Consider the following 21,829-nt stretch of genomic DNA (forward strand, 5'->3'; position numbering starts at 1 on the left):
ACCCGCATGTTCACTGCAGCACTATTCACAACTCAAATGTCCACTGATAGATGATTGGATTAGGAAGCTGTGTGTGTGTGTGTGTGTGTGTGTATACAATGGAATACTACTCAGCCATAAAAAAGAACAAAATAATACCATTTGAAGCAACATGGATGGAACCAGAGACTTTCATCCTGAGTGAAGTAAGTCAAAAGAGAAAGACAAATACCATATGAAATCACTTATATCTAGAATCTAATATACAGCACAAAATAACCTTTCCAAAGAAAAGAAAATCATGCACTTGGAGAATAGATTTGTGGTTGCCAAGAGGGAAGGGGAGGGACTGGGAACTTGGGGCACATAGATACAGAGTGTAGCCTTCAGGATGGATTAGCAATGGGATCCTGCTGTGTAGCACTGGGAACTCTGTCTAGTCACTTATGACGGAACACTTAATGTGAGAATAAAGAATTTATACATGTATGTGTAACTGGGTCACCATGCTGTACAGTAGAAAAAATACATATATAAATAACTGATAAACAAAGAAAAAAAAGTAAAATGGAAATACAAATATCTCACAGAAAATATAAAGCATATCTACCTGAAATTCAAAGAATATTATGCTTAAAAGCATTCGATGAATAATCCTGAGTTAAACAATGATATCTATAATCACAATTAATATTTAGTATTTTTGAAATATCAGCCAACAAATTAGAGAAAAGAACAACAATATAATTTGTAAAGAGCTAATAATAAGTACGAATATACACATGGAAATTTAGAAGATATTCTTGAAAAACTATTATGAACAATAAAATAATTTTTGTAAGGGTATAAGCACAAAATTTTATTCATAAAATAACAGTTTTCGTATACACAAATAGCATTCAGTTAAAGGACATAATAGAAGGGGGGAAACTCCATTTAGAAGAGCAATAACATAGATAAAATACTCAGAAATAAATCTAAAAGAAGTGTCAGGATCTATACAAAGAAAAATTGTAAATGCTCCTGAAGTACCCAAAGATGATTAGAACAGATAAAAAGGCATACAGAGAGTCTGGATGGGAATATTCCATATCACAGTGATGATTGTGCTCCCTAATGTACTCCATCATGAGATAAATGCTATACACAACTTTTTCTCAAGTAGGAAGTAAACAATCTGATTACACACTTTATATGAAAACAGAGACAAGCAAGAATCACTTGGAAAACTGAAAATATAGATTGGTATTTAGGTGTTTAGTAATACCACCAAATATTAAAATATATTCTGTAACATCAATAAATGAAGCAGTGATACCGGCAACTAAAAAGAAAGTCAATGACTCAGATTAGAAAGTTTAGAAATAGACTTGACTATGTGTTGGAGTCTAGTGCATAATAAAGATAGCATTACACATACGTAGTGAAAAATTCTGTAACATTGTGATAGGATGGAGGGGTATTTTTATACTTATGTCTCACTTATAATATCAGATAAAATTCCAAAGATCAAACATTTAAAATATTTTTTTTTCAGAAGGAAACCAGGAAAGTATCATGAGAAAACTTGAACATTTAAATATAGCAGGTTGGGGAGGTCCCATGGTGGCTCAATGGCAATGTACCCAACCAGGGTCATAGGACGTGGGTTTGATCCCTGGCCCTGCTCAGTAGGTTAAGGATCCGGCATTGCCTTGAGCTGTGGTGTAGGTCAAAGATTCGACCTGGATCTGGGGTTGCTGTGGTTGTGGTGTAGGCAGGCAGATACAGCTCTGATTTGACCCCTAGCCTGGAAACTTCCAAATGCCACAGGTACAGCCATAAAAAGACTAAATACATACATATATACATCAGGTTGGAAAAGGCATTATAAGGATAATGTCAGACTCAGAAGTCATTAAAAGAATGTTCAAAGGTAGCTGCGTGGCAAAAATAGCCATAAGCAAAGTAAATAAATGAATAAGAAAATAATTGCAATTCAACACAGAAAAACATACATAAAATTGGCTTCAATTAGGCCTTAATTTATCCTCAATTAACAATAAGTAAAAATAAGAAAAGCTGATAGATTAGAGGGAAAGGATACTAAGCAGATTTTACAAAGACACACACACATGCACACACACAAATGTCAATAATTCGAAGCATATGGAAAGATGTTCAGTCTCATGTAAAACCAGAAAAATTATCAAATTAAATTACACTGGCATGCCATCTTTACTCTCTTCATTTGCCAAAAATAGAAAATTTTGATAATTAACTGTGTTGGTAAGCATACAGGGAAGCAGGCATTCCTATTGCTGGTGAGAATAAAATTTATACAACCTCTAGAGAGGACAATTTTTCAATATTTAGCAAAACAAATACACAGTATTTACATGAAAATGAAACGGCTGATAAATAGTTATTCACTGAAGTACAATTTATAATGTAAGAAAGACTGGAAAAATCTAAATGTCCCCACTAGAAGGCTGTTTATATACATTATGGTACTTTCATGTAATGTCTCTTTTCTATTACTTAGAGTTCTTGTACAGATTTCTTCTCTTTCTACACATCTTCAAGTTTTGGTATATTTGGAGAAGAAATAAACCCCCAATATTTATAAAGCTATTTAAGTTAAATGATCAATAACATATTAAATTCTTAGAACCATTTTATTGTATTCTATTCAGTTTAAAATAGGTGGCTCATGTTGATTGTAACAGATTGTAGATTCCAAACATAAATTTCTTTGATGCAGACAATCGTATAGATTGTCGCTGTTCACTATTCTGTCACTCTCAGCATTTGTATGTTTAGCAGATGAGTTTTTCTTCTCATGAGAAGTCTGTAATGGTCACTGATTGCAGGAAACTCATGGGAACCATTTTAAGATGAATCTTAAAGAAACATAAATGAGAATCTCGCTCATTTCTTTACAAGTTATTTATAGATAATGTGGGTAGATAGGTAGATTTTGATAAGTGGAAGAAGATGGACAGATTGAAGGATAGGTAGGTAGACTGAAAGGTAGACATACAGAGTTATAAACTGAATGGTTGCATTCCCCTAAAATTCATATGTTGAGATGCTAACCCACAATGGGATGATATTTGGAAGTGTCATCTTAGAGAGGTGATAAGGTCCTAAGAGTGGCACCCTAGTGAATGGAATGAATTAGAATCCTTGCAAAGGACACCCTAGGGGTCATTCTCAACTCCTTCTGCCATATGAGGAGACTATGAGAAGATGGAAGCCTATGAACCAGGAAGTTAGACCCTCTCCACACACTGAATTTGCTGGTGTCTTGATCTTGACCTTCCCAGCCCCCAGAACCGTGAGCAATACATGTTTGTTGTTTAAGCCCTCAGGCTATGGTATGCTGTTATAGCAGCCTGGACAATTGAAAATAAATATACAGATGAGAGACTGTTCCTAATTATTTCTGCTTCTGCCTTATTGTCACTCCCAACCAAAAGCATATAGATAGACATGCATTTCTGCCTTCCTTTCAGACCCTGAGACCATCCTTTTAGTCAGAGTCACACTATAACACAGCATGAAAGAGTTCAAGTCAGAGAAATACTTTCCCCCCAAGACGGTACTTTTCAAACCATGGCTTTCAAATACAAAGTAGATCCGAACATCAATTTAGTGAATCATGAGCACTGGTTTTATGTGAACAGAATAAAATGGAAGAGAACAGGAGCATACAGATATGCCTAATAAAGATTTCAGTATCGTTTCATGGAAATCTTTGCTTCCTTTTAATTATAATGTCATATGTGCATGGGCTGATATTTCACATAAAACATATTTCTTAAAGTGGGCAAGATAAAAAGTAAAAATATGTGAAAACTGGAGTTCCTCTTGTGGCTCAGCAGATTAAGAATCTAACTAGTATCCACGAGGACAAGGGTTCGATCCCTGACCTCTCTCAGCGGGTTAAGGATCCGGCATTGCCATGATCTGTGGTGCAGGTCACAGATGCGGCTTGGATCCCACAATGCTATATCTGTGGTGTAGGCAGGCAGCTGTAGTTGTGATTCAGCCCCTAGTCTGGGAACTTCCACATGCCATGGGTATGGCCCTAAAAAGCAAAAAAAAAAAAAAAAAAGAAAGAAAAAAGAATTATTGCCAGATTTTAGGTACCAAAATAGATGAAGGGATATAATCTGATTTAGATAAGAAATAATTTTTCCAGGGTTTTATAAATTACATCACAATTATAGCAATTAATATTTACACTGAGTTTAGTAAATATTCTTACAATCATCTTTCAATTAATCTTCAAATCTATTCCTTTTATGCTGATGAGACAACTGGGATTTAGTACGGTTGAATGTCTTTTCCAAGTTCATTCAGTTAGGAAGCTATGAAGCAGAAATGGGAATCTACATCTCAATCAACAGGTGTGGCAAGCTAATTTATTCCTTTATTTATCACTCATTCAAAAATAAATGTGCATCATATAGTCACTGGTGCTGAATACAGGGAATATACTGAAGGGTGATGTAGTCATGGTCCTACTTTAATGGAACTCACAGTCTAGCATCCATAAGCATGGCAAGAGGCAAAATACAATTGGACCTCAATGAAGTTTAGCTTATGCCCCATTAAGGACTTCAACCTCACTGAGGCTTAAGTAGATTATGATGCAGATATAAAAGCAAGGATTTGTCATTGCATTGATCCAAGCCCGTATCCTCACTACTTTCTCCACTTGGAATGCCTTTGATAGTGGTTAAGCTGCTTCTCAAACTCAGCATCCTCATTCTAAAATGGATATTATAACACCTAAGGTTTAGGATTGTTGTAAGGATTAGAAAAAAATGCAGCAGAAGTGCAAGGTCTTATGGCTGGCACTTCACTGCCATTATTATTACTGTCAGCGAATCCAAACAAATTTGGAGAATACTTGCTTAAAACATAAGGTCTCAGAGAACCTTACATAAATGTTAACAGTTATGGAGTTCCCGTCATGGCTCAGCGGTTAGCAAACCCAACTAGCATCCATGAGGACATGGGTTCAATCCCTGGCCTCACTCAGTGGGTTAAGGATCCGGGATTGCCATGAACTGTGGTGTAGGTTGCAGACGTGGCTCAGATCTTGCATTGCTGTGACTCTGGTGTAGGCTGGTGGCAACAGCTCCAATTGGACCCCTAGCTTGGGAACCTCCATAGGCCATGGGTACAGCCCTAAAAAGACAAAAAGACCAAAAAAAAAAATGTTAACAGTTATGGATGTGAAGACTCCTTATATGCCTATCAAGTCTCTTGCATGCATAAATGCCAATTTGTAGTCCTTGGCATATATAAATATAAAAGCTGTCTACTAATAATGTCTTTGATGAAGACAATAAATGCAACATAACATCAAAAATCAAAAGCTCAACGTTTCCATCAGTGCCAAAGCATTTTTCTGTGCTTCGTCTATAAAAGTATATACAGCCAAGCTTGCCTACTATTGAAAACTCTCTTGATTCAGTTGTAACTGGCCCTACATAAGGCATCAGTGACAGCTTATGAGGTTTAAGCTCTTTGGCAACAGTCTTTTGAAGTATCCTATAAATATTTACCCTGACCCTTGTTACTTTTCCATTCTTCAGAGTTTGGTATCCCTAAGGTAAAGATAGCAAATTATGCAGAATTAGGTGGTGGTTAGAGGATGTAGCTTCATGGAGAAGAGAGAATTTTTGCTTTTCAGTAATAAAAATTCCATGAATTTGTCTCGAGCAAAATCTATAGTAACTTTGAGAAAGGTTTATGTAAGGTCTGACATTTCAAAATGGGGCATCAAATATTCCTGGCTGCTTAATTTTTGCAAGTGGGACACTTGTGTTTTTGAAAGGTAAAGAAAAAAGGAAGAACACTTAAAGTGTATCTTCTCCGCCATCTATTCCGTCAACTAAATTCACACTGAAGTGTCCCCTGATCAAAGGCTTTTCATGAGGTTAAAGTAAAGGACCTTAGAAAGCAAATAGAAAAGGCAATTTTATTCATGCTAAACATTCTGGCCTTGAGAGAAACTCACACAATTCACATTGGGAAAAGACATGTATATTTCCAATCAATTTTGATGGAAGGGTTAATTTTTTAGATGTTGTTATACAAGTGGCCTCAAATATATTCACTTGTTCTCCCCTGCTCTCCTCACCTTACCTTCTGTCCCCATTGCAAACCAAGACACTTATAACGACTGAACCAAGAAACATTCAGGAATCCAAGCTTCTGCCTTATTGATAGTTCAATGATCCTAACATAACTCTAAGCTAGAGCTGTCATTCTCTTTTCTTCTACAAAATCTGACTTCTGTTCACAGTGAAAGCTTCCTCCAAACTCTAACACTAAGGATCCAAAGACCCCTCCCCTTATTCAATGCATTCCAAGGAAAAAGATAATTTAGATATGGAAAAAGAGCAAACTGGCCTATAATACATCATAAATATGGCAGTACGATAGATTTAAATAAAAAGACATTCTTTGGTAAAATAATATCTAAAATATCTTTGTTTTCAGGGGAAATATAAATTACTATGCACAGATAAGCTTGCTTATTCATAGTTCATTGACCTTTGCATTATTGGTTATCTATCTAAAATCTTTTGGGAATGAACACAAATTTCAGAAAGAAGAAAACCAAGTGACCTGCCACCCAGACCTCCCTGACATAATGATGCCATTTTACTAAGAAAAAATGTCCCCTCCCCTGCCAACCCCAATATTTCCAGATTGAAGAGATAAAGGGATTCCTCGCACATACCCCTCCCCTCACCATGCCACTGGGGTTACCTCTGCCTCCTTTGCCTACCATCTGGTTCTCAGAGTTGGGCTGGATCTCAGCTGAGCCTGGTCTCTTGGCAGTGCACAACTCTTCAACGCTGCCTTACTCCATCCGGAGCCAAGACCATTACTACATCTGTCAACTTTAGAGCTGAAGTTTCTCCCCTTCTTTCCCAAGCAGCTTAAGCAGTTAAAGAAGCATGTAGTTGTGGCCCACATCAATGTTGTACGCTGGAGATGTGAGGATTTTCAAGGTGCAAAAGGAAGGGGAGGTCAAAGGGTAGTCACAAACTTAGAGATGATAGGGAAATGGTGGAAAGAGAGTACTTAAAATGATCCAGGTCTTCATAAGTGTAGGGAGAAGTGTAGGGTCATGCGGCAAGGCTCTGACGAGCTGAGAAATTAAACAACATGTTGGAAGATGCTGTAGAGACTTGAGTTAGCTGGATGCATGGTTTTTGCATACATTTTTCAAACTTCCTTCCCTCCAACTTTGCCCTATCCCCTTTACACTCAGTAATTTAGATGATATTCGTGAATTCCTATAAACTTAAGATAGAAATAGATAGATTAGCTAGTTTATCTTATTTGAGAGTTTCCATGGCTGTATATGATGCTGATGACTATACTATTTCATAGTCACCAGAAATCAACTGTCATCTATACAGCACAAATAAAGATGAAGATAAACTGATTGGTTCAGCAGTTTATCTAAAACCTTCAACCACTTCTACACCTCCTAACACTGCTTCCCAAGATAAGAAGCTTAGTGCCTGTCTTCGCAGTTGGAAACCAGTGCCTGTCTTCACAGTTGGCAACCAGTGCCTGTCTTCACAGGTGGCAGTCATAGAAACTATGTGAAAAATTGTTAACCATAGTAAACCAGTGATTTTCAACATTAGCTGTTCGTTGGTAACACCTGGAGATCTTAGGAAACCCCTCCTACATGCCCACGAGTAAGATCAGCAGCTCTAGGGCCAGGATCCGGGCAGTACTAGTTATTGATATTTTCCAGCTGGTTCCAATATATAGTCAAGAATGAGAATGACTGCTGTGGATCAGTGGTTCTCAAGTAAGTGCCACATGAGACTTACCTGGAGAACTTGCCACAGGAGGACTGGGTCCCACTCTCAAACTCTCCTATTTAGTAGTTTTTGGGATGGGCTTGGTGTTTGCTTTTCTTAAGAATACACATGTGCTTCTAATGCTGCTGGTCCAGGACTATACCATTGTATTAGAGAAATAGCTCATTGATTAGGGGCAACCCAATCGTAGTGTGTGGAAGGAAAGGAAATATATCCCAAGAGTTGGAGAGTGAAGGTCTTGGTCTCAGACAAAGGAAGGATGGAATGATTTCAGAATATAATTTATAGAATTTCAGTGAAAGGTTTCCTTACAGAGTAAATCTGTGTAAGAATGGGGGGAGGGCTACTCTTTAAGATATCCCCCAGAATTCTATATAATGTGCCTGACATGAGGAATATTGATAGAGAGACGAATTGTTAAGTCCACATTGCACACATAGTGATCCTTTAGTATATAGTTGCAACATATATAACATAAAACTATTTTAAATGGAGATTTTAAGTGAGCTTTGGGTAAAATGCAAATGGGAGGAATTCAAAAAGAAATTAAAATATTCTTAGGGCAAAGAACAATTATTTAAAAAGTTTCAAGAGAAGATTATAGGTTAATAATAGGCTGAGCAATTAAAAATTGCCAATACTTTGGAGTTCCTGTCGTGGTGCAGTGGTTAACGAATTCAACTAGGAACCATGAGGTTGCAGGTTCGATCCCTGGCCTTGCTCAGTGGGTTGGGGATCCGGCGTTGCCATGAGCTGTGGTGTAGGTTCCAGACGCAGCTCGGATCCCACGTTGTTGTGGCTCTGGTGTAGGGCGGCAGCTACAGCTCCAATTCGACCCCTATCCTGGGAACCTCCATATGCCGTGGGAGCGGCCCAAGAAATGGCAAAAAGACAAAAAAAAAATGCCAATACTTTAATGTTTTTTACCTACAAAAATAAGTTTCTTACAATTAAACCCACCAATAATCTCAGTAACAAAGTATGGTGCCTTTCATTGCAATCAGATAAAAATCATTAATTTGAAGCTCCATGAGCAAAAAAGATACCTCATCCATTCTCCTCCCTGCCATCTCTCAAGAGGGTTCAGTGCTTGGTAAGTATTTAACCAATGTAGGTTGCATGAACAAATGATCTGAAAGTAAAGTGTTTTCAGAGCATTGTGCATTCTAAACATGTACATTTGGAAACTGAATTTGTTTTGATCTTAAGTTTTTTGTTAATTTTTAGAACTTCTTATTCTGTACTCATCAATTCTTCACTCCTGTGAGGTCACCCATTGGGCCATGATCTATACATAACCTGTGAATGAGGTTTACATAACTGTTGTCTAAACATGAACCAGGAACCAGGATGCACTTTTCCCTTTCAACCCCTTCCATCTTGCAGAACCAAATCATTATTTTGCTGTTACACTTGCAATCATTGCTCAATAAAGCTTGCAGTGGACCCCCTTTCACCTTTGCCAGATTTCTAGTTTCTCGTTTGAATGTCCTTCATTTTTTCAAATTGTCCTTTGGCTGTATTCAACATTTAAGTGACTATTATTTTGCAATGCACACACTGTAACCCCAATTTTCCATTCATTGGAGTTTATTTTCTAAGGAAAATTGCACTTCATTACAGATCTATTCATCTGTGAGTTGGGGTGAATACAGTATTATTCCAGTCTTAAGTGGGTCACTTTTTCCCCCCTTGTGCTTGAGTAGGGAATGGGAAAAATAAGTTTGGGCTCTTTTATAGATGATTTGGCAAGGGTACTTAATCAGAACTATCAGGGTCATGCCAAGTCCTCAATGACAAGAAAGAATATATATTACTTATGAAATGTAAACAAAAGGGTCATAGTCGAAAATGCCGGTGCGCTATAAACTCACAGCAGATAAAAATCATGTGTGATTCAAGGAACTCATAGCTGTGCACAACAACATGATCTAGTTCAATATTCTAGTGCCACACTTCCCACAACAAAGCTGCTCTGAAGAAATTGCTTGTCTATTAAATTTTTATGAGCAGGATCATATTTTTGGTGTCCTAGAAAACATGGCTAAAAATTAAAGAATGTATTGAAATAGCATCTTAGAGTTTATGAGGGGTTTTGATACATGCCTTTTGACTCTCGTTTTTTTAAAAACACTGTGAGAGAGATAAACCTAATGGCACTAAGTCTATATAATACAGCTGTGTTAAGTTATATTTTGTCCTAGTTCACACAAGAAGTTGCAGAGATCAATTATTAACCCAATATTTGGGGAGCAAAGTAGAGGAAAAACATGTGAATAAGAAAAAGGAGCACAAGTCAAATCGGAAAAGTTGCATTTTCCCCCCAGGGTCATAGTCCTCCTAATGAGCAAGGAGCTTACAACAAGTAAGGGCAGGCAGGTGTTAAAGTTTTCCACCCCAGCCCACCTCCTCCCAACACACAGGAATAGCTGGGGCTGGGGGAGAGGGGGAGTACATGAATTCATTGTAGAAAGAAACTGATGTGTCCTGAATTATTTTTTCTCAACATGACCTCAGGGTCTCCTGAAGGGGAGTGTACCTTGGGCTACAGACACAAAGACAATGCCAATGATAGGGAAGGGAAATTAGGTAATGTTAAAAGCTGCTGGTTTCTGCCCTAATGGCCTTCAGATCTCCTGCCACTCACTGGTAGGACAACTGAAATGTCCACAGTGCCACATTTGTAAAACTAAGAACAGTGGCTGTTCTCTTAGCAGGCAAATAGTGTCACGAGAAGTCATAAAAGAGTAGCATGTGAGAGCTGTAATAAATTTAAAAAGTAATCTCACCCCAAAGCTTATTTTAGACAGAAAAACTGAGAAGTGAAGACTGAAATGGAATCATCCAAGGCATAGAAGTTCTGATATGAAATGCAATTAAAATGGATATATTTCCAACTAAACAACAGATACTGTGTTAGGCAAGGTCACAGTTGTTATTTCATTTAATCTTCAATGGGATTCTGAAAGTAGGGTTTTGTAGCTTCGTTTTACAAATGAGATGAGGTTCAGGGGTATTAATTCATTTTTCTTCAAATCGTACAGTTAGTGAGGGACAGGACGCTCTAGCTTCATGCTCTTACCAAGGTGAAAGCAAAGCCAACAATACAGAGCAAATGAATCAAGGGTTTCACCAAGCTGGCGATAAGCACAGTTTAGGTCATATCCTTTCCAGAGTTCTTAAATGACCATGTATGTTAGTTAAATACAACAATGTTTTATCATCCAATTTTGAAATGTATTTTTCCTATTCCTTAGGTAAATAGTCTTCTCTTCCAAGAGGGCATTCTTCCCTCTCCATTGTTGACGTTTTGTCCACATCTAGTGTTGGGAAAAAATCTACTTCTCTAGTGGCTCAGAATGCTGTACACTGAGTAGAAAAGTACCTTTATTTATTTATTTTTCTTCAAAGAAGAATTGAGTAAAGTTTTGTGTTAACTATCATTACAACATGAAAACTTCTTAACGTGGTGGAAATATGGGTGATAGTTTTTTTTTTTTAATACTTTTCATTATCTTCCACAACAAAGCCTTCCTCTGCTTGCACCATGCTTGCTAAAACTCCACTATCCTTAATAAGTTTTATGGCCAAGTCTAGGGTCAATGAGGAGGGGAATATACAAGGGCCTTAGTGATAAAGGGCAGAGTTCACTGGGGTCGCCAAGGGGTCAGTCTTACCAGAGCTGGAAAGAAGTTTCCCTATAACAAGACCTTGTCCTTTTGCCCAAACCTTTTGAACTTCAGACATGAACAATGAGGAAGGCACTTCTTGTTCTAATCTCACAGAAGAAAGATGCCCAGACCTGGATGAGTGAGACATGGATAGAGCTCCCGAAGGAATCTTTTTAAGAAAGATCACATTTGAGGATTCTATGTCATAAAGAAACCATCTTTTCTTGTCACTTTTCCTGGAGCTGATGCTGTGGATGTGGCCACAGCCACCACCTGGTGTCCCAGTAGGTATGCATGTGTGTCCCAGGTATCTTAATGTCTGTATTTCTGCCCTCCTCATTCATGAACTAGATAGAGGTCTGTCAAAAATGCTGACACTATCAAGTATAGTTTACTCTTTCTATGTTCTTCCGTTGGCCTTTGTTTTCCCTCTGATGCTTAATGACATCTTTAATCTTCAGACTGATTCACCTGCCCATTACTGAAGCTCAGTTACTTATAGAGTAAAATGTATTGGGTTCTATAGGAGAGCATCCACAAAGCACAGCCAAAAAAATGACATAGATATCTACAGATGGACCAAGACATTATAAAGAGAATTAAAACTAGCATTTTTGAAGACACACAATGTTACATAGTTTACATACTAAATTTAGTTTATTTATATCTCATCTGCAACCCTATTAGGAAGATCATTTTTATTGGGATTGTACTATATGCCAAGCAGCATTGTAAATGCTAAACAGGCATTGATTTAATTTTAAATAGGACTAAAACTTTGAAAAACAACAATGATAATTAGGGCAATGATAAAAAATGTCTAAATTCCAAAGTTGTTTAGCTTGTAGTAATACCACATAAAATTTTTTTCCTTGAACTTTGTTTCCAATGAAAGCATACTTAAAAATCTTGTTTAACATAGTTTAGGTTTTATATTACTTGGGATTAGTGTTAGGCTGGATTAACTTCTAAAAGACAGCAGGCAAGGCTGTCAGTGGTAGTCACAAGGACTCATAGAAAGTGAACATTATAAGGAGCTTTACTGTCATTTACTCCAACAGTGTTTCCCTTCCTGCTTTGAAGATAGGGAGGCTGAAACCCAAGAAGAGAAGTGATAAGGTTTAAACTACACAGCTGGTTAACAGCAAAGTCATTGTTCAAATTCAGTCCTTTCATTTCTCATTCTCATATTACTTCCACATTAATGCAAGACAGAATCTACTCTTATGGAGAAATACTGCCTGTGTCAATTGCAGAAAACTATAAAACAAAATAGAAACCTAGGCATGCACAATCTCTGAAGTTTAAAGAGACTTGATTTTACTCTGTAGAAAGTACTACTTTGATACAGCAAAACTCTTCGACGACAGCATCCTGGATAACAAAATTTACATTTCCCTGCTTCCTACAGCAAAATGTCAAAATTCCTTATTATGTTCTAGAAGTCCCATTAACTACCTGATCTTTGCTTACCTTTCAGACATATACTGTGTCTCTTCATCTCAAAATAAATATTCTGGTCTCAAAATTATTCAACCCACCCCCCAGCTGTCCTTCTTAGGTTTTTTTTTTTTAATCCTTATCCATACACACACAGACACACAAAACCTAGAAATTGCAATTTTTACATTCAAATAATTTGTATTATTTCTTTAAAAATGTATGTATTTTAGAATTTACATATATTGAAACATGTATTTATAATCAACCTATATATAAATATATTTTTATAGTCCTATAAAGAAATATATACCTATTTCTTTAAAATATATATGTGTATATTTTAGGAATCCTTTTTATCTTTTATAAAACCTACTTTTAGAGTAGTGCTGATAAATGTTCACTCAATGAACTGATGGATTTGGCATTATGACACACAGAACACAAAACTCAACTAAAGTCTCCCACCCGACAATAATTCCTTTCCTCACTATGTAACATCCTGTCTCTACAACAAAATTTATTCTCCCTGACGGACACCGGAAAAAAACTCTATGTTAGAGCTATACAGATAATGCGAAATAATCTCTATAGTCTTTCAATGTCTTCTTATCCTAAATGATACTGAAGTGTCAGGAAATATATGCAGCAGCTTCCCAAAGTAAACGCAAGTTTCCAAGAATGCTCTATTTCTTGGGAGTACTCTATCCATTTTTTATATAAGCCAAGAAAACTGCAGTTCTCACCACTAAAATTCAAAGTGCTATACACATCACAGAGTGAAACACAGGAAGATTCAGAGAGAATCTAATCTAGTGTAGTACGAGCAGTAGACAATGTTATTTCCAACAAATTAATTTAATTGGTTCTACAATAGCAAGAGGAAGTAGCTGTGCACATTTAGATGCTCCCCTGGGAGCAGAGCTGAAAATGGCTCAGGGAATACACAGGAAATCTACTGTAGATCAAATGTTCTTACACAGTTCAGTTCTTACTATGTCACCTAATTTCAATACAATTTTACATCCAAATGACTTGTGTTGTCTTCCCTCATTAAAAACAACATAAAATGCATTTAGTTAAATACACTCTTTTATCATATGTTGGGAGAATGTATGTTAATAGGACACAATATTAACTGCCTAACATGATTAAAAAAAATCTTACCTAAATAATTTGAAATTGCCAGATGAATTTATCTAAACTACAGCAATCTTTGCAATTTAAAAGCTCTGTAAGAGCTTGAGAGGTTATGTAATTATAAAAGCTCATGATTGCAATAGGAACCAAGGTCTCTGTTTTACTTAAAAGTATTCTTTTTCTATAATGAACCTATGCTACTTTTAAAATATAAAAGCACTTATTATGTTTAAATATTGTAAGTGTTTTTCAAAAGGAAAGATTAAGGTAAACCAGAAGCTAGAAGGCTAAACAACTGTCAGATGCAAATAGTAAAGGCTTAAAGAATGTGAAACATCTAGTACTACAGACTGGGGAGGGGGGGGAATATTCCAAGTAGAAGCAGCAGTATCAGCAAACATCCAATATTATACATGTAAGTGAGTGAATTAAGGAATAACGTTGTGAATAGTAACTGGCTGTGTTAGTAAAAATAAATAGGTTAGACATAATTGATAGGACAGCCAAAAATGCTTCGAAAATTTGAATGTCTTTAGAGTAGGCATTCAATTTCTACTTTTCTATATACCAGTGAATATGACGTAACCTGAGAGAAAAGTAATATTTGGTCTATGTTACAGATAAATAAGTGGATAATAAAGCAGTTACAATGACTTATTCTCTCATTCATTCACATTTTTTTTTTTTTTTGGGGAACTAAAGTGTGCCAGGCCGAGTTTTGAGTGTTGGGGAATCTGAAAGAAACAAAATTGGTCATCCTTGTCTTTATAGGGGAGTCTGAGTCCTGTGGGAGAGAATTTCAGAAGTGGGATCAGAAAATTTGAATTTCCAACCAATGTTCCGATTATACCTGTTTTTGCTAGCCAGGGGAATCGCATTCAGCTAAAAGCCCACGAAAATAAAGCCTAATGAACAATGGGAATGGAGAAATAGATGAAGTGAGGGAGATTGGCAGGAGCTTTCTGGATGTTTAAAGGGTTATGTTAATAACTTGGAATTTTATCTTTGAGGCAAGCCATTAAAAGTTGCTAAGGGAATTTTTGGCAGTGACAATAGGGTAGATTAATATTTTTAAAAGATATTACTGGAGTCCCCGTCAAGATGGTGGAGTAGGAAGATCCTGAGCTCACCTCTTCCTACGGATACACCAAGACACAAATATACATAGAACAACTATCTCTGCGAATGACTTGAAGACCAACAGAACAAATTTTCTACAACTAGGCATATAAAGAAAAGGCCACACTGTAGCAGGTAGGAGGGGCCGATATGTAATCCAGTCAGAATCCACACTTCCACCGTGGTGATTCACAAAACAGAAAGCATGTCACAACCACAACCACCATGGAGGTCCCTGCTAAGGAGCAAGGGGTTCAAGCCTCATATGGGGCCAACAAGCCCAGAGAAGCTGCACCAGGAAGATAAGCTCCCATAATAATACCTGGTTTTGAAAACCAGCAAGTCTTACATCCGGGAAAGCTAGAGATCTATGGGAAATGAGACTTCTCTTAAAGGACACAGGCACAAACTCACTTATTCCCAGGCCCAGCACAGAGTCAGCAGCTTGAAAAGTGCTGAAGTCATACAAGAAGATTCATTGACTACCTTTAGGGTGTGTGACAGAGGGGCAATGATCTGGTGGAAATTTCTCCAGACACAGAAGCACTGGTAAAAAAAAAATGTATTTTTTTTCTCTTCTTCCACTTAGCCAGCCCAGTGCTGGCCGATGCCACTTCTATTATTCTTCATCAATCTAGTGCATGTCCCCAGCCCAGAATTTCCCCGAGGACCTTCCCTGCACAACCTTTTCATACTGGCTGGCCCCTACAAAGTGGCTCCCACCCTGTTCTACACAACAGGAGGCACCACCCAACACCAGTACTCTGTCAGAGAAGCTCCCCCTCAAAGGAACCAACCCTGCACATCAGTATGCCTGAAGCAGTAGCAGGTGAGCCTCATAGCCAGCTGGCCTGGGGCAAACTTTACACATTTATACAGCAATCAAGGCCCAACCACAATAGGAGGGCACACACAACCCACATAGAAACACCCCTGGAGAATCTGGCTTGGGGACCTATGGGACATTGCATCACTGGGTCAGGTAGGACCCCTATATAAAAACATATTTTTTTTCAAGACCAGCAGACATAGTTAATGTACCTAATACAAAGAAACAAACACAGAGATTGGGCAAAATGAAGACACAAAGCAATACATTCTAAATAAGAGAACAAGACAAAAACTTAGAAGGAGGACAAAACAAAATGGAAATAAAAAACTTACCAGGTAAAGAGTTCAAAACATTGTCTTAGTGATACATTTTTCCCTCTGGCAAGGGTGACAAAAGCAAAAATAAACAAGTGTGACTAAATCAAACTGAAAATTTTCAGCACAAAAAAACATCAACAAAAAGAAAAGGCAATCTGCTGAATGGAAAAAAAAAATATTTGCAAATGATTTATTTGTAAATGGGTTAATTTCCAAAATATATAAGGAACTCATAAAACTCAACATTTAGGAATGAAAAAACACAAACAACTGAATTAAAAAAATGGGCAGAGGACCTGAACAGACATTTTTTCCAAGGAAGACATAGAAATGGCCCACATACACATAAAAGATGCTCAACATCATTAATTATCAGGGAAATGAAAATCAAAATCATAATGAGATAGCTACCCTTCATCTGTCATTATGGCTATCATAAAAAAGATAAGAAATAACAAGTGTTGATAAGGACATAGAGAAAAGAGAACCTTCCTGCACTGTTAGTGGGAGTGTATATTGGTACAGCTACTATGAAAAACAGTGTGGAGACTTTTCAAAAAATAAAAATAGAAACACCATATGAGCCAGCAATTCTACTCCTGGGTATTTATCTGAAGAAAAAAAAACCCACTAATTAAAAAAGATACATACACCCCTCGGTTAATTGCCACATTATTTACAATAGCTTCCAAGTTATAGAAGCAAGTCATGTGTCCATTGATAGACGAAAGGATACAAAAAATGTGCTATAAATATACAATGAGATATTACTTAGAAATAAAAAAGAACAAACTACTGCCATTTGATAACATGGATAGACCTAAGGGATATTACACTAAGAGAAATAAATCAGACAAAGGCAATCCCACATGATTTCACTTACATGTAGAATCTAAAAAACAAGCCAAATTAAGCAAAAACAGATTCATAGATGCAGAGAACAACCTGGTGATCTCTAGAGAGGAGAGGGGTAAGATGTTCAGTGAAATAGATGAATTGGATCAAGAAGTACAAACTTCCCATCATAAAATGCGTAAGTCATGGGAATGTAAGGTACTACATAGGAATACAGTCACTGATTTATATAGCAACAGAAATTTATTAGACTTATCATGATGATCAGTGCATAATGTATATAAATGTCAGATAACTATGCTGTACACTTGAAATTGATACAATGTGTATGTCAACTGTACCTCAATAAAAAAGAAATGGGAAAAAGTAAATAAAAAATAAAAATTATTTTCATTATGATGTGGCACGTGGACGAAAGAGAAGGGCATCCAGATGCTGAGAAAGCAATGAAGAGGGTACCCAGCAGTTGAGAAATGATGGTGTCTTGGATTAGGGTAGTAGCAATAGAGTTGGAAAGTGGGTGGGTGTGACATTCTAGTTTCTATAGCTAGGAAGTTATAGACGGATTGTTGGAAGCCACTTTTCTGATTATATATCTTGTACTCTACTGAGTTGCTATTAACGTATGGTCCACATCATTGCCAGCAACTGCAACAGCATCTGAGAACTGGTTAGAAGTGCAAGATCTCAGGCTTCATTCCAGACTTACTAAATCAGAATCTGGACTCAAACTATTCCCAAGTGATTCACATTCACATTAAAATATGTAAAATACTACTACACCGTAAGACAGCTACCGCCTATCTTACAAATTTGGACAACATATGATGTATACGGCAAAATTTATAGGTGAAATCCAACTTTTCTTCCAAAGACAGTATAGAATTTTTCATTAGAATGCACATATTAATAAAAATATGCTACAGAAATACATAGATATGAAATTCATTGATAATAATTGCATAGAAGAAAATGCAAATGACATTTCAGTTACAGACTACAATCGGTATCAAACTAGAAGTTTCTTTTTTTTTTAATTTTTCTATCCATATCTAAGATACACTTAGAACAGAGGAAAATGGTTTATGAAATAATTTTACTAATGCTAAAAACTTCTTTATATAATTGATAAAACCGACAGTGTCAGAATAATAATACAAGAAGGAGTAAAATTTGAGGATGCACAGTATGATTTATGCCTTTAAATTCTGGCCATTTAAAGTTTACATCAATTCAATTTGTTGTTTTATAAAAAGGAATAAAATATTAGGTTATCTTCAACTTTCATATTATGATAAATATTCACAAGCCAAATGAAAAACTTACAAATTCTAATAGGTGTTTCATTCCCAATTTGCTAAAACCAATTGTAAAAGCCCAAATGTCAGCTCATCTTTTAGGCACATTGTTTAATGTTATATTTCCAATGTTTTGCACTTTAGTTTAATCCTTTCCTTTGTAATTGAACACACGGTTGATTAGGCTTAAGGCCAGTGCGCACCTGATAGAGACTAAAGTTGAGGCAAGCCTAATGATCTCCATCTTGGCTTAATTGTTTTGAATTTATGAAACCTACACTTTTCCTCACCAGTCTAAGAAATTTCATTTTTATCTGTTCCATTTGTGTAAAGTAATAAAGGTAAAGTGAATAAAATATTAAAATATTTCCACAAATGGATAATGCCTTATGAGCTGAGGTGGTGATGCATATAAACTGAACTGCTGGCTTGTTAGTGAATCCATTGTTCGATGGATTAAAGTGTTCTTCCTAAACTGAAGCAGTCTGAAGTTGGTACAGAAATATGGTTTAGATGGTCTTGATGTTTAATGCATGGAAATACAGAATGCACAAAATTTGAATGACTAAAACTCGGTGGCTGTCTGCCTACAGCTTAATTTATTTCAACACAATAGTATTGAGAGTCCATTTTTCAACTGGTGTTTTGTATTGAGGCACTATATTGAGTAAGATGATGCACCCTGGTCCTTGCAGACACTGCTTTGGGGGAAAAAAAAAATGTAACACGGTCCAGAGTGATTTATTACATATATACAATTCGAAGAAATCTGAGAAGGCATTCAAGAGAAGATAACATTTTAAGACTTCAGCTTTCAATAGAAATGAGGAAGTACAGGTATTTCAAAGAAGCAAAATATAATAAAGAATAATTTAAAAGCAGAAAAGTGTATTTATGACAAAATCCTAAGTAGAAAAATTGTTGACCATAAGATAATTATAGCTAACAATTATTACATACTTTTTAAATTGTCCTTCACTCTTGTAGGAATCACTGCATTTAACCTTCACAGCAACCCTAAGGGGTAAGTGTTTCACCTCCTCCATGAACGGAAAAAAAAAAAAAATGTAGTTTAAGAAAGTACAATAACTTGCCTAAGACTCCAGGGCTAGAATATGGCCAGGAGGCACTGAGCCATTGTTTGTGTAATCGGTTAAGACTGCATTTTCCTATGTCCTTACTAAACAATGATCTGTATGTTAGTAAATAAGACTAGATGTGTATGGGTAAATAAGACTAGTTTTAAAATTGTCTGATTTTTCTCAGTTATTTATATAAATAACGTTGCAAGACATGTTAAGACAGCACCATCTATCCCACGTGACCCCATCTCGTACACCCCACTATTTCCTTTCTCTGTTGCTTTTTTCCCTGTGTAGTGCATTTATCAAATGTGTGATTCTTCCAAACTGGATTATGGATATAGACAATTTAATTTATGCCCCCATCTTTAGCATGGCCAGACTCGGTGTCATGTGGCCCAGATCATATAGTCAATAAATAAATGAATGGCATATGAACGGGAATGAAATCACCCTTTTGAAGTATGTGTCATTACGGAGTTCCTGGTTTGGCTCAGCGATAACAAACCTGACTAGTAACCATGAGGATGAGGGTTTGATCCTTCGCATTGCTCAATGGCTAAAGATCTGGCATTGCCATGAGCTGTGGTATAGGTCACAGATGTGGCTCAGACCTTGCCTTGCTGTGGCTGTGGTATAGGCCAGCAACCACAGTCCCGATTCCACCCCTAGCCTGAGAACTCCCATATGCTGTGAGTTCAGCCCTAAAAAGCAAAAATAAAAAAAAAGGATCATTATGAAAGATTATTCTCTGTTTTTTAAAAAAATAACCACTGTGTATCGTAGGACACCACACCTCTGTCTGTTAGCAATTATATTTTCTAAGAAGCAACATAATACGGTGATCATCAATGATACATTTATGAGTAGGTGTTGCAAATTTAGTATCAAATAACCAGATAACAGCCTAAAATTTCTCTTTGAAAAATCAATTCCTGGTTGTCTTTTAGCATTCATATTGTAATATAAAGTTTGAGGATTATATAGAAAATCAAAACAAAATATACAACCTTTTATGCTCAGGAGGCAAAATTAACAAATAACTACCGTTCATCAAAGTGATTTACATACTTTGTTAGTCCTGAGGTGGTTAACATTACAAACATCCTGACAATTTCTGTTCTTTGGGATGGAGATGTAAGTATCTGAGGGTGTACTGAAGACGGACTATGAACAGTTTTGTTCTTTCCGCTTTAGGAGTTGACACACACTCTCTCTGCAGGCTTCACGTTGTTGGACTACATTTTAGAGGAGGTCTTATAATTGTGGCTATTTGGTGTACTTAAAGATGAATTACATGTGGCTAGAATCTAAAATGCATCTTAAATATTCAACTCTCTTGTAAGTGCAAGCTGTCTGAGCCAGGTTTAATTATCCGAGATCCATAGCACCTTCAGCTGGGCCTTCCTAACATATCTTTGGTGAGAAAATGACGAGTTAACTGCTTAATATGGAGCCAGGAGGACAAAAGCAACTGAAACCAATATGGCTCAAGATTTGAGAAGTGAGTGTCAAGGGAACTATTCTTCTCCCTCCATCTCCACTGAATTCCCAGGCCTCTCCAAACCTGATTAAGTTTGAGCATTTATACTTATTTAGTTGTTTTTTTTTTTTACAACAAACTATTAAGGTATGCACTATTAACATTTTCCTTTTACATAAGCAAACTGAAGCATAAAGAATTGGCCCAAATGTCATAGCTAGTATACGGAGGCCCTGGAATTCCAACTCAGGCAATATGGCTGGCATTACAGGTAGCATCTTAAGCACCTGACCTACTGCTTCTCCTATGAGGACTGCAACGAACACCAGCACTGCTTCATCCACAGTTACCACCACTATCACTATTCACTACAATAGCGACCTTTCTCTTACCTTTAGGTCAATATGGATTTTTAGTAACACACATATGTCCAAGGTTGTCAAGACTATGGAGTAAAGTACTGCCCGTGGCCAAAGGGTCAAATCCAGATCTTTTGGATTCTAAAGATGGGCTTTTAGTGTCCAGATGAGCCCCTATTTGCCTTATCCCAGTAGTTCTCAACCAGGGAAACCAATGTTCTCTAGAGAGCCATTTAGAAATGTGTGTGTGCATGGGGGGGCGGGTATTTTATAGTTGATCAAAAGCATTGAAGGCAGAGATGCAAAATATCCTTCAATGTGCTGGAATATCCTTCAAATGAAGAACTATCTCACTGCCAGAATGTCAATAGCACCCTCTTTGAAATATATTCAATTATCATTTA

The sequence above is a fragment of the Phacochoerus africanus genome, chromosome 11, assembly GCF_016906955.1.
Source record: "Phacochoerus africanus isolate WHEZ1 chromosome 11, ROS_Pafr_v1, whole genome shotgun sequence".
Lineage (NCBI taxonomy): Eukaryota > Metazoa > Chordata > Mammalia > Artiodactyla > Suidae > Phacochoerus > Phacochoerus africanus.